This window comes from Notamacropus eugenii, chromosome 6 (assembly GCF_028372415.1).
Source record: "Notamacropus eugenii isolate mMacEug1 chromosome 6, mMacEug1.pri_v2, whole genome shotgun sequence".
NCBI lineage: Eukaryota > Metazoa > Chordata > Mammalia > Diprotodontia > Macropodidae > Notamacropus > Notamacropus eugenii.
This window is the reverse complement of record NC_092877.1, coordinates 283,037,403-283,053,349: the sequence shown is the minus strand read 5'-3', so window position 1 is coordinate 283,053,349 and position 15,947 is coordinate 283,037,403.

Here is a 15,947-nt window from a genome sequence, read left to right as displayed (position 1 = left end):
AAAAAAGCCAACTGCAGTCATTCAATTATTTATTTTCCTACCTAACAACATTTTAAATTCTATTTTCATTACATAATTATTTCCTAATATATCAACACTGCCTCAGTCTTCAAATATATTCCTTCCTCAAAATAAAAAAAAATAAATGATGTAAAAGCTATACAGTTTATCTTATTTTTCTCTTAAACCAAGGTAGTCATTAAAACTAATCTGAGGTCATATATATTGTTGTTTTAGTTTGTATTATGATAGGCATTTTGTTCCCTTCTGGATTACTGCCTTGTTGTGGTGGGGAGCGGGGCTTGTATAGCTCAATGAAACTATGAGCTATGCTCTACAGAGACAGGAGAGTTTTGACAAAAGGTGATCCACTGGAAAAGGAAATGGCAAACCATTTCAATATCTTTACCAAGAAAATCCCATTGGAAGTATTAAAATGCTAACAGATGCCATTGGAAGATGAGCTTGTCAGTTCCGAAGATATTCAACAGGCTACTGGGGAAGTATGGAGGACAACTATATGTAGCTCCCATCCTAATGAAGCAACTGAGCCAAAGTCAAGATGAAACTCAGCTGTAGATGTGTCTGGTGACACAAAGAAAATCTGATGCTGTAAAGAACAATATTATGTAGAAACTTGGAATTGTAAGATCTATGAAGGTGGATACACTCAAACAGAAGAGGGAAATGTTAAACACTGACACTTTGGGTATTGTTGAATTTAAATTGACGACAATAGGTGAGTTTAATTCAGGTAATCATTATTTATACTACTGCGGGCAAGAATCCCTTAGAAGAAATAGAATAGCCCTCATAGGCAATAAAAGGATGAGAAAAGCACTATTGGGGTATAATCTCAAAAATGATGGAATGTTATCTGTTTGAATACAAGGCAAATTATCACAATAATCCAAATCTATGCTCCAACCATTGATGCTGAAGAAGCCAAAGTTGATCATTTCTACGAAGATCTATAATGTCCTCTAGAAATAACATCCCACCTCATGCCCAATCCTTTCCCAAAGATGTCATGTTCATCAAAGGCTATTGGAAAGCCAAAGCAGGAAAAATTGGAATGATAGGTAAGATTGGCTTTGGAGTACAAAATGAGGCAAGGCAGATATTAACAAGGTTTTGTCAGGATACCTTGCTGGCCATCACAAACACTCTTTTTCAAAAATCCAAAAGATGATTCTCCACATGGACAACCCCAGAGGGTCAATTTTCAAAGCAGATTGATTATATACTCTGTCACTAAAGGTGGAGAAACTCTATAACAGTCAGTTAAAATAAGACCTGGAGCTAACTGTGGCTCAGATAATGAGCTTCTTATTGTAAAATTGAGACTTCAATTAAAAAAAGTAGGGAAAACAACCAGAGCCTATAGTTATAACCTAAATGACATCCCTGATGAATATGAAGTGATGGTGATGAATAGACTGATGGGATTAGACCTGGTAGAGTGCCTGAAGAAGTTCCCAATATTATATAGGAGGCAATAACAAAAATCCTTCCAAAGAAAGAGAAAGAAAGCAAAATGACTGTGTGATGAGACTTTACAAATAGCTTAGGAAAGAAGGAAAGCAAAAGGGAAAGGATAAAGGGAAAGATAAACCCAAATGAAAGCAGAATTCCAAATAAAAGCAAGGAGAGATTAAAAAATGTGTATTCTTAAATGATTAATACAAAGAAATAGAGGAAAGCAATAGAATAGCAAGAACAAGAGAGTTCTTTAAGAAAATGAGAGATATCAAGGGAATATTCATGCAAAAAAAAAAATGGGCATGACACAAGACAAAATTGTAAGGATTTAGTGGGAGCAGAAGAAAATTTTTAAGTGATAAGAATACACCAAAGAACTATTCAAGATCTTAACATCATTGATAACCACAAGATGGTGTGGTTACTGATCTAGATCCAGACCTAATTGAGAATAAGGTAAAGAGGGATTTGGAAAGTACTGATAATAGAAAGCTAGTGGATGTGGTGAAATTTCAGCTGAGCTATTTAAAATCTGAAAAGATGATGCTGTCAACCTGTTGCACACAATATGCCAGCAAATATAGAAAACTCAACAGTGACCACTGGCTTGGAAAAGATAGTTTTATGTCTCAATCTTAAAGAAGGGCAATGCCAAGGAATGTTCAAATTCCTGAACAATTGCACTTATTTCACATGCCAACAAGGTTTTGCTTAAGATTCTGTAAGCTAGACTTCAGTGAATAAATTCAGTGCCAATCAAGAATTACCAGAAAATTACAAGAAAAGCAAAGAAACTTACCAAAACTACCAGAAACAGAAAAACTAAAGACCAAATTACCAACGTTTGGTGGAAAATGAAGAAGGCAAAGAAATTAAAAAAAAAAAAAACTACTTCTGCCTCATTGACTACACAAAAGAAATGTGGGAGTGTAATTGAAATAAAATTATAATTATCTCAGTCATTTCCTTCATCCCCTTCTCAGCTAAATTCTTGAAAAAAGTTGTCTGCAATGGGTGTCTCTAATTTTTCTCTCACTTTTATGTAAACCCTCTGCAACCTGACTTTTGATCTCATCCTTCAGCTGAAACTTCTCATAGTTTTCAATGATTCTTTTACAATTTCCAAATCTAATTACCCTTTCTCAGTCATCATCTTCCTGGCAATCACTGCACTTTTCATGTTACTGACCACCTACTCCTTGGATGTATTCTCTTCTTTCTGAGTTTTTATGATATTGCTCTCTTGATTCTTTGCCCATAAGGATGACTATTCTTCAGCATCTTTTGTTGCAACTTCATGCATGTCACACTCAATAATCAAAAATGGAGTTGGTGAAGTGGACTTAATGTTAGGCCTAGAGTCATGAAGACCTGAATTCAAATCAGAAATCAGACAATTGACACCTGTGATATGCTGGACAAGTCACACTCTGGGGATAATAATAAGTCACAATTTCTGGGGGTAACAATAGCACTTATCTCCCATGGTTGTGAGAATCAAATGAGATAGTGTTGGTAAAGTTCTTAGCACAGTGCCTGTAAGTAAGTAAGTAAGTAAGTAAGTAAGTAAGTAAGTAAGTAAGTAAGTACGTAAATAAGTGCTATAGTAAGTGCTATATAAATGTTAGCTATAATCATCATCTTCATCATCACCATCATCATCATCATACGATATAAGGGGAAAATATATAATATTTTAATCAAGAGAGGTGTCAGTTTATTTTTTAATTTTTTAATTTATAGAATAAAACAAGAATTTCTATAACATAGCAGAATAAAATCAATAATTGTACAGGAAATTACAAATCTACTATGTACAATATCCTATTACTTTTAAATATACAACGAAATTATCATGCATCTTTTTTTCTCCCCATCCTTCTACTGCAGAGATTGCTACCATTAGACACAATAGGTGTGTGTGTGCTTGTGTGTGTGTATGTGTGTGTATACATATGTATATAGGTATCTATCTATCTATAACTAGATAGATAGTAGCAAAATTCTTCTATACATACTTCTATTTATCAGTTCTTTCTATGGATGTACATAGCATCTTTCTTCACATGTCCTTTATGGTTAATCTGGGTATGTATAATAGGCAAAATAACTTATTTGCTCAAAGTCATTCTTAAAATATTATTGCTGTAGACATATTTCATTCTTAGTCTCTTCACACAAGCTCCCTTCTTTAATTACCATGTCCAAAAATTGCGGCATATTTAGGTAGATCTAGTGTGTATAGAATATTTCATGGCATAATTTTTAATAAGGATTTATTTTATATACAAGTTATGAAAGAAAAACAAAACACTTTTCAAATGCCTGAAAAGGAAATGCTTCTTACACTTCTAGAATATATAATCCAGAAGGATGTTTAGTTGTCAGATGACTTCTCCATCAGATGCATTTGATTGTTAATGGGTTGTGTTCAGCTAAAGGACAACTCCAGATTTTGACGTTCCGGTCCAGAATACAATTAACAAGCAAGATAACAAAAAGAAAAATCATAATTCAAGAAATACTTTATTAAAACTTAATACCAGTTTATTGGACTATATTTTATAAAGATGGGTCACAGTAGAGAGGACAGAGTAAAGGCAAACACTTGCCTGAGTTCTCCCAAATTTCCCTTCAAATAACTTTAAAATAATGCCTCAAAATGAATTCTATAGCAGCAGAACCAAAAAAGGGGAGAAGGTGAAACAGTGTTCCAGCCCAAAACATATAAGAAGTTCAACTGAATAGATTTGTCTCACCAAAGTGAGAGGAGAATGAAGTCAAACAGAAGCTCTGTCCCAGCAAGGGAGTAGCAGGCCTTGGGGGTGACTGAATCAGCAGCAGTGACTTCTGGAGCTCAAAGTCCATAGATGGTAAGAGAGTTTGATAACTGGTCTGAAAGAGATTATAGGAGACATTTTGCTGGTACTGGGTGCAGAACTCTTTTACACTGCCCATTTATGGTTCTGGGTCAGAATCCTAGGACAAGATAGAACACTAGTACATTATAGTACGTAGATGCTGAGGAATGGGGTCCCTGTTCAAGGTTCCAAGACAGAAAAGAGTGCTTGTGTTGACTCACAGACCAGAGCAGAGTCCAGGAGAGCAGAGACCACACCCTTCCTTAGATCATAACATCTTGGAAGAACTGAAAATTTAAAGATCCCCAGAACTAGCTCTGAAAGCAGTAACGTGAAAAACCTGAAGCTTGAGACAGCACCCCATTCACCCTGGAAGCAGAGACCAACTTCAAATAAAACATTAAAAGTGAAGAAATAGGCTTGGAAAAAGAACAAAAAGCAACAATAAATAAAAATTGATCATAGAAATTTACTATGTTGACAGGGAAGATGAAAATATAAACAGAAGATAACAACATTCAGTATCACTATTGATTAGAGAAATGCAAATTAAAACAACTCTGAGGTACCATCTCACACTTATCAGATTGGCTATCATAACTGAAAATGTTGGAGAATATGTGGAAAAAATTGGGACAACTAAAGCTCTGTTGGTGGAATTGTGAACTAATCTAACTATTTTGGAGATCAATTTGGACTTTTCCCAAAAGGGCTATAAAACCATGAATACCCTCTGACTCAGCAAATACCACTATTAGGTCTGTATTTGAAAGAGATTATTTTTAAAAAGTCAAGAAAAAAAGATCTATATTTGATCCAGCAAGTACCATTACTAGGTCTGTTTCTAAAAGAGATTTTCTAAAAAATCCAGGAAAAGGACCTATATGTACAAAAAATTCTGGCACCTCCTTTTGTGGTTGCTAAGAATTAGAAATTGAGGGGATCCCTATCAATTGGGGAATGATTCAGTTGTGTCATATGATTTTGATGGAATACTGTTGTGCTATAAAGTGATGATGAATAGGATGCTTTCAGAAAAACCTGGAAAGACTTACATGAACTGATGCAGAGCAAAGCAAGCAAAACCAGAAGAACAAGGTGCATAGTAACTATTATTGCACAATGACCAACTGTAAATGACTTAATTTTTCTCAGCCATACAATGATACAAGACAATTCTAAAGGATCCAGGATGAAAGATGGTATTCACATCCAAAGAAAGAACTATGGAATCTGAATGCAGATTGAAGCATACTTTAAAATTTGTCTTTATTTTGCTTTTTTTTGCTTGTGCGGGGGTAAGAGGGAGTTGTCTGAGTTTTTTCACAGCATGACTGACATGGAAATATGTTTATATATATAAGTTTATATATATATATATATATATATACACACTGTACATTTGTGTTTTTGTTGTTGTACAATCATTTTTCAGTCATGTTGTAATGGTAATTTAAATGGGGAGATCTTTCCCAATTATTAATAGAATCATGTGACCAATCTGGGTCAATATGGAAGTCTGAGTCACATGGAGCCTGTGGTAGGAGGAGTTTGCTGAATGGGTGGAACAGAAAGGGAAGAACAAGAAGAGGTGGAGTTAAAGCAGAGCTGAGAGGAAGTTAGTGAGAAAGCAGCCAGAACTGAAGCATGCACATGAGCCCTCCGTTGGCTGTGAGTAAGAGAAAGGCATTTTGTTTAAGGGAAGCTGATTTGTGATTTGTCTAACAGAGCTGGTTTATGGGAAGCCTACCGGGGGAAAGCTTGGGGATGGTGTTGTTCTCTGCATTGTTAATGTGTACAGATTTTTGTTACTATGATGGATTTGGCTTTCTGGGGTCTAAATAAGCACTTTGGTTCTCTCTTCCATGTGGAGAGTCTGTGGTATTTCTTGATTCAGAATTGTGCTGGGATATTCATGGCTGCCATAGGTGCTGTAAATATGGCATTGGTGCCACACATGTCGAATGCTATGTGACCTCATTCAGAGTTATCTTGGCAATGATACTAGAATGAATTGCCATTTCCTTCTCCAGTTCATTTTACAGATAGGAAACTGAGACAAACAGGGTTCAGTAACTTGCTCAAGGTCACATAACTAGAAAGTGTCTGAGGTTGGATTTGAACACCCAAGGATAAGTCTTCCTTACTCTAGGCTCAGCACTCTATCCACTTCATCTATAATATTCATCAAATTGCTTGCCTTCTCAAGAAGGAGGGATGGGAGAGACTGAGAGAAAGAATTTGGAACTCAAAATTTTACAAAATGAATCTTAAAATTATTTTACATGTTATTAGAAAAAAAATATATATTTTTTTTAAAAATGAGTGACATAAAATGTTGGATAAGTAGATGGATGCCACAATTGTATAGGAACTAAAAGACAGAGTGAAGGAGTTTGTCTTCTCTTAGAGGAAACATAGAAACACCAATTGTCTTTGACCACGATGATAACAATAATAATAGCTAACATTTACATATAAAATTCAGTATGTTCTGGGCACTGTGTACTAAGTGCTTTGCAATTATTATATCATTTGATCTTAGTGCAAATACTATGATTTAGGGAGATTCATTTTGCCAGTGGGAAATGGACCTGGGAACGAAAAGAACAGACTCAGGGAGATGAGTTACAAATCTTTACCAAATTCCAAATAACTGGTAAGGAGCTTCTAAACAAAGCTGCTGGATGTCTAAATAAAGAGAAGTGCACAGACAGGAGCTGTGATGACAGAAACTACAAGATCTAAAAACTAGTTGAATATGCTGAGTGAAGGTCAAGAAAGAGTAAGAAATGATTCTAGAGTTAATGATCTGGGTTACCCAGAGAATGGTGGTAACCTCAATAGAGATATTAGGGGTTAGAGGGGGTGGCTTTCAAGTTACTAAACAGTAGCTCATGTTTATATATAGCTTTTAAATTTATAAAGCATTTCTTCACAACAGAGTACTGAAATATTATTACCTCCATTATATAGATGAGGAAAGTGGGCATCTAAGAGGTTATATGGTCAGATAGGCCATAAAAATGTGGGAGGCAGAATTTGGTGCCAACTGTTGTTACTGAAATTTAGCACTCTTTCCACAATATTAGCATATTTTTCTAGTCACCCTTCCCAGAAGACAGCAGGCCCATATCCTTCTTTCTACTTCTCTAATAATTTACAAGAAGAGTTGATCTTACCAATAGGTGGTTTGTGGTTTTTAAAAACAAATGTTTTCAAGTGTATCAGGAAGACCCCCCAGCTCAAAAATTTCTCTTCTATTTTACCAAAATAGGAAATTCTACTTGTGAAGATACATTTATTTTGATCTTGAAGACAATTCACTCATTTCCCTATTAAAATGCAAATACACTTGGGAGGGGAAATACCTTAAGCCTAATCTAATCATCAAATATTTTAATTGGATAATAACTCCCTTAGAACAAGATCTGCATATAGCTGGAAGGTAGACTGGGACCTAGGGCCACTAGGAATGGGGATACTAGAATGAAATATGAGAGGACAAGGAAGACAAATATTCTATCATTATTTTATTTTTAAGGTTAAATATTTGTACAAACTCTTCATAGAGAATTCAATCAAGCAATTTCTTGCTTATTCGTAGCTTATCTCCTCTGGGATCTTTGTTTCCATTGCTAGGAAAGAAACAGAGGAAAAGTCACTGTTACAGCTACTACTATGGCTGAGTCTGGACCTCTCTTCTCTCCCTCACATATATGTCATGTGTACATACCCTGAATGAAAGACTGAATCAAATAAACAACTAGAATGAGAATAAATGGTATCTCTATTCTGATTGGCAAGCTACAGTTATACTGGAGTCAGAATTCTCTAAGAAAGTACCTAGATTTTTTGCTTTACATGTAGAGATGTGGCATTTCTATTGAATTATGTATTAGGGATTTTAGGAATATGTGTTTAGTTCCCCTTTTTTCCTCCTATACCTCAAGAGTTAATTCAAGAAACTCCACTTTGCCTCTGTCCTTAACGCATTTAAAACTCTCTTCTTAGGGCCACATATTAATAGTCCAATGACTTCTCAAGCCTCAAGGTTTTCCCCAACCCCACAACCTTGCCAATGCCCAAGACTGGAGATCAATCTTCTCGCACTGCCTGTGCTGCTTTGCACGTGGGAGAGGACAACAAGCAGTTCTACTGCCTCTTCATGTATTCATCAGTCTCCCAATATTTCAAGAGAAGCAGAATAAATTAAGAATAATAAGCAGAATAATTTAAACTCCACAATGTATTAGCTCAAGCAACTAATGACAGAATTCAGGATGCAGACCCTCTGCTTTGCAGAGGTGCAAACCCTTTGGTCAATCCATAGGCTGGTTTCTAATGGCAAACTGATGATTCTGGTTACATAGGCAAAACTTTTTCTAAGCCCTACACAACATCGTACCCTACAGGTAAAAGATACATTGCTTCCCCTCCATACTTGCCTTCCAAAAGGCTATCACAGCTCATTCGCTCAGATATGAGTCCATTGATAACCACTGATGTCCCCCAAGACTTTATCTTGGCCTCTGTTCTCTTCTCCTCCTATAAAATTTTATTTGGTTATCTCATCACCTCCCACAGATTCAACTGTCATCATATTTCACGATGATTTCATTTCATATTTCTATGTACATGAATCTCATATCTATTTATCCAGTCCTAACTTCTCTCTTTACTGACATACTGTCTCACACTTCCAACTGTCCACTGGGTACGTAAAAATGAATGTTCCATAGACATCTTAAATGTAATATGTCCATAACTGATCCCATTACATTTTTTTCCTAAACAGTTTTCTCTTCATGACTTTCCCATTACTGTGAAGGATACTTCTATCTTCCTAGTTCTCCATAAAGAGGGTGTCATCTTTGACTTATCACTCTTTCTTATCTTTCATACTGTTAAATTCTATTGATTTTGCCTTTTTATCATCTCTGGTATATACCACTCCTTCTTCCCTCTGACACTGCCACCACCCTGGTACAGGTCTTCTTTATCTGTACCAAGCCTTCTCCCATGCTAGAAAACCGTGTCCATACTATTACAAAAACTTTTGCCTGGCCTCCCTTCTTCAAGTATCTCCCCAATTCAGAATATCCTCTACTCTGCTTTCAGAAAAATCATCTCAATGTGCAAGTCTGACCAAGTCACTTTCTTATTCAATAAACTCCAATGACTCCTTATTTCCTGCAGGATAAAATATAAAATTCTCTTTCAATTCTAAAGCCCTTTATAACATGACATGTTTCTACCCTTAAAGTCTTCTTATATTTCACTTTCCATAATATACTCTGATCTAGCACAACAATAACTATATCTGCATACCATTCCTGAAATTCTCTCCTCATTTTGATCTCCTGGATTCCCAGAATTCTTTGCTAAAATTCTCCCTTCTGCAAGAAGCTTTCTTCTTATTTTCCTTAAAGAGGCTGCTGCCTAAAGGTCTTTCCTCTGACTTCAACCCATCAATCTCCTGCTGTACCTGTCCCTTGAGAGATGAGTGAAACTTTTCTTTGATCCAGTGCCTTCCAATGCCTGCTGTGTGGCCCTTGAAGGAAGGGAGCAAATGGTAGGGACCATCTCACCTTCCCCACCTCATCTATGAAAAGCTTCCACCTCCTAAGGTGAAAAGAGGTGTGAATCTTCCTCTGATCACTAACCTTCCATTTCATATTACACTTATCTCCTGAGGGAAGGCTGCTAGAGGCAACTTCTATCTCTGTCAGCACAGGTCAAATTCTATCTCCTGCTAACTGTCTATTCTCACCCCAAATGTGAAAAGCCTCCATTGTAAGGAGGAGTAATTTTTCCTTTGATCTCATGGCTCTGGAGGAGAAAGTGAAGCTGATGACCTTGTACAGCCCTCTCTAACTCAAATAAAAGTCAATTGCAAAGTCGTCATCTCCCTGATGCCATGGTCCCCTTTGAGAAAGAAGGACAAACACAGCAATCTATCCCCTGCTGCATTTATCCCTTGAGAGAAGAGGAAAAGGATAATTGGTGAGGAATAGAAATTCCATTTCCTACAATGCAGATTTAACTTCTACTTCCTGTTGAACTGTTTCTTGTTTTATCTCTAGCCTTCAAAGGGCTATGCATTCCTCAAGTCTCTTCTGGGAAGAGGTACCTTCTATTAAATGAAGAATATTCTCATACATGATAATACTCTGCACATCCCAGTGATTAACCATTGTAGAACATCATCCAAACCCCATTCCCTGCCTCCCAAATCATTAAACCCATCCTCTCAACATACCTACCGCAAAAGCTCAACTAATGTCATACACCCCTTCCCCGTGTTCTCTGGAATTTCTTTTCTATAGGCAAGAGTTTTTCCTTCATCCTATATATTTTATTTTCTCCTACTCTTTTCTTCTAATTATCACTGAAACCTACTGCCAAGATCTATCAATTTTATTTTTGCAACCTATCTCAAATATATCTCCTGCTCTCCTCTTATACAGCCACAATGCTGATACAGACCAGTATTAACTCAACCACTTAAATTTCCTGTTGGTGAGTCTATCTGCCTCAAATCTCTCCCAACTTGATCCATCCTCCAGTCAGCTCAAGTTCAAGTTGGACCAAGCCACCTCCATACTCGGTAAACTACAGCAGTCTCTGCTCACTCTAGGATCAAATACAAAAATATCTGATGTGCAAAGTCCTTCATAATCAAACTCCCCCATACATAAACACACACACACACACACACACACACACACACACACACACACACAGAAATATGCACTTGTCCAGTATTCTTGTACCTCACTCCCCACCACTTACTCTTTGGTCCACTAGAATTAGCTGCTCTGATGTTCTTCAAACAAGACAATCCAGAACTCCAGCTCTTGGCTCCAGGCATGTTCTCTGGCTGTCCACCATGTCTGATAAAGTCTCTCTTCTCATCTCTACCTGCTGACTTCCCTGGCTTCCTTCAAGTCCTAACTAATATCATCTTCCCACAGGAAGCATTTTCCAGACTCCTTTCATTCTAGTGCCCGCCCTCTTTTCATTGTTTCTGATTTATCCTGGATGCAGATTACTTGCAATATTTGTACATTTTGTCTCTGCTGTTAGGTTATGAGCTCATTGAAGGGAAGGACTGTATTCGCCTCTTTTTTGTTTCCCCAGCACTTAGTATAGTGACCATCCCATAAATGGTACTTAATAAATATCTTTTTGACCAGATTCTTTCTGGGATTATATTACATATTTATGTCTATATGCATATATAGACATAAATACATATGTTTACATATATATATACATATATATATATACATATTTGCATGTGTATATCTGTGTATGAGAGAGGCCAGTCAATTGATGATCTCTTCGTTGTATATGCACTTGGGGAATATATGATGTTTTTTTCCAAAATCACACTGATATGAGTGTAACCTTGGGTTTCCTGACTCCTTTATGGCTGTACTTTCTCTCAAGAATAGATATTACCTCCTTCCTTGTCTTTGTACCTTCTGTGTCTATCACAGAATTTGGCACCCAACAATAGCTTGTGTGTTCATTGACTATACTATTAAAGTATACAAATAAATATTCTTTAGACTCACAGTTAATAGAATTTAACCGTGGCATCTAGAGAAATGTATTTTTTAAGCAGGTATTATTTATTTTCCATATATTTCTAATGAAAATGTATTTCTTTCTGGACTGATCGAATACAAATTTATTAGACTTTAAGGTAGAAAGCAAAGCTCATCTTTCTTATTTTGTCTATATATAAAGATCCTGAAGTACCTATGTTATCAGTATTTGACTTTTTTTTAATACTATCTTTCCTTTATGGGCAGATGCCTTTCTCCTTCAGAGGTTTGTTGTGGGCATGACAGGAATAGTAAGTAGTCATTACTATTATAAGAAAAATATTCTGCAAATGCTTTATATCATCACCGTATTTATAATCCTACTGTCATTATCATTATGATAACTAACAATTCTTAGTTTTTATTGTTCCAAAATGGTCAAAAAAGTCAGGGGCAGAACAATGTTTCTCATCTTAAACCTTCTCCCTCTGACAACGTTTCCTGACAGTGAGTGTGCGTGCTTTGGCCACAAGTCAGTGGCTAGGAAAGATAAAAGATCTTTCTCTTCCACACCAATAAACACTGAGTTCAAAATGAGAGCCACTTCGGTGTTATCCAGTCCCCCTCACAAGAGGAATTGATGGTGATCTGTTTTTTTCTTTGAGTCTGGGATTTTTTATGACCAACAGATCTGGTAATTCAAAGAATTAAACTGTGTGTAGATGAATATGATGAAGTTCTATATGCAAAAAAAATGAGAACTCAATTAAACTCTTATCAGTATCAGATAAATGTTATAAATGTTTTGATGAAGCCTTAAAAGAGAGAATAGTCACTAATCAAAGTGGGTATCTGTGATGTACTTTGTGCAATTCAGCTAAATTCAGATGTAAAAGGCTTTTATGTTAGAATAATGAAAAGCAGCTCAATGCTGATTATCAGGTTATCTGATTTTCACTAGCTCTTTTTTTTAAATTGATAATCAATCAATTAATATTTACTTCATGCTTAGTATGTCCATAACACTATCATGAACACAGTGAGTGATACAAAACAGGAGGAAATATATCCCCAGGCTCTAATAATGATTTAAATAATGACTCATTTGTCCAGCGCTTTAAGGTTTAAATTACAATACAGTGGGTAAGATGAGGCACACACACACACACACACACACACACATACACAAATAACTGTTACAAGGTAGCACAAGTGTCAAATGAATAGGCAAATCAAGAAATGTTGGAAGATCTAAGAGGAAGAAGATCATTTGACTTTGGAATACTTAAAAAAGGTTTCTCAGGGGAGACAATAAATGGACTGCCTTGGCTAAATATGGGCATTCTTAGGGAAACTAGTGTGAGAAAAGCCTTGAATAATAGAGAAACCTAATATTTTTCCTAGTTTTATAACCTCTAGGTAATTCATTTAATTTTCTAGAACTTCAACTTCTTCATCTGTAAAACCAGGTTAATAAAAGTCCTTTCCTACAGGGTTCTAGTAATGATCAAATATGGTAATATAGGTAAAGCAATCAATAAACTTTAATATATAAATGCTAGCTGTAGTGATGATTGATGACAATTAAGGAGGAGGAAAAAGAAGGAGGAGAAGTTATTTTTAGGTAAGTTAGGGCCAAATTGTAAAATCCCTCTGTTGGCTTCTTGTCTAATTGAAAATTCAAAGCAGGGTGGCCACAAGAAGAATGGATTGTAAAATATTTAAAATACTGTTGCTTACATATGCTGCACCCTAGTTGACTGAAGTTTCCAGATTTGTCGAGTGATCAGGACCTTTGCTTGACTGCAAATTGGGTTTGGAGTCACAAAGTCATTTTAGACCTTGACCCTCCCCCATTCTACACTAAGCAAATTTGAGTGTCATTAACTTAGCTTGTTATTATTGACAAAATATGCCCCAAATAAGAATTTGCTTTCTATGGTTGATGCAGAAAGTCTTATTCATGTGTTCACTATGAGTGAACTTGACCATTGCAATAGTTTTTTATAATTGCTTCCCTACCAGTAGAAAAATATTTGATGATAGCACCCTCATGCTTCAGTTGCTTAATTAGATCCCAGTGTATCAATGAGTCATTTTTACATTCTACTTAGAAAGATCTTCTTGCCCAGGGCAAAGACTGTCTTATCTCTCTAAGTTTTATTCTGTTAATCTTAGCCAAGGCTTTAAGGTCCTTTGGCTCAATTTCCTTCTAGGTCATGTGAAAGGCCATTCTTGTACATTATTCTTTGAAATCCTATAATGGAAGTGATTCCAAATAGATCTATAACTAATGAATTTTGTGGATATTTCTACAAAATTCCACATATTTGGATAAAATCCCTAAAAATTCATCAGACATATAGATGTTTTCAAATATTTTTTCTATCCAATGTTAATCAACTATCTGAATATTTTACAATTTTTTACGTTTTTAGTTTTCAGCCTGAAATTTTATGTCATGTAGATTATTTAAGAAATTAAAATGAGAAATTAAGTTTGAAGAACTGTTCCAAATGACCAGATATTTTAGGCAAATTATATTTTGCTGTCCATGTTATTTAAGTAAATGCCCTAGCATTCCACTTCATTTTGCATATATGCAGTCAATAACAAAAACACACCATTAACCAGGAAATAGCTGGGTAGATAAAGGAAAAGAGCAAGTGAATGAAGTGCCTGCCCTTTGATATTACTTTCTGCATGCATCTATGGTAAGTAGGTTTCTAAGCCTAACAAATGAATCTGTATACTTATACTATGTATTAGCATCATTATGAATCAAGTAAAAAAATTTTAAAAAGATGCTAACTACTCTAGAGCTTGATAAAAACTTAATAATATGATTGTATGTTTTCTACCATAATTTCCATAAGACCTCTTTGAAAGAAACCTTGAAATGATCACCCAAGATGAAACACATGTTGATCAATTGAAACAATAAATAAAAATAGAACCTTCTTAAATTTCCAAGATAACAAAATTGTGTGTATATGTGAAAAGTGGTTTGGACTGCTCCTCCACAAAATGGAGGTGTTTATTTCAGAACCTTCCCAAAAGTCTTCCTCTGAAACTTTATTGTGACATGGAGATGATCCTGAGTTCATGAAGACTATGTCAGTGATACAATTCACATGATTGGTAGGTGGACCACCTGATGATCAACCTTTTATTTTTTACTGTTAACAACCCACAACACATACACACACATGTACACACACACAATCTTAAAAAGAATGAACACTGACCCTGTGTGGATCCCTTCCACTTCTCCAGTGAAAATGTCAGTCACAGAGAAAGAGGCAGCATGTACTAAGAATCACAAAGCTTTTAGATGATCAGCAAATTTTAATTTGACTATTATTAGTACAAATGTGAGAACTTTGCCCAATGATGAAGTAGGAATGTTCCTATAAGAGTAAAATCATATCAGTCATGATATTCTTGACTTTTAAAAAATGGAAACAAAAGAAGGAAGATGAATCTAAATGAAATGAGAGCTCATAGGAAAAAGAAAGAATTTAGCATAGATTTAGAATAGATTTTATTTTGAATATTGAAAACAGTATTTTGGAAAATGGTATTATTTCATCATCCCTTATGACAGTAATAAGAATAAATATTTCCAAAAATAAGATAATGAAAAAAATTGAAGTTTGTATACCAACAATGAATGCTAACATAGTAATTTTCTACAAAGAACTAAATAAAACCCCAAAATCACATAAATATTAACACTGATTCTTGGTAACAAATGCAAAGATGGCAAAAAAGTAAGAATGGGCAGAAATTTATGGGAACACATTTTTCAGAAAAAGAAGAAATGAGAGATGCCAGACATATATATCTTAGGGAAAGATCATAATTCTTTAACATGAACACTTTAATTAAAAAATGAAAGATACCAATGATAGTGAACATTAAATAATGTTGAAAAGGATGAAATTGGTTTACCCGACAGGAAAATATTTGTTGTGCATATAAATGCTATCCATGAGTCAATTGTACATAGTGAGAGTATCAATTGATCAAAATAAAGTTCAGAATT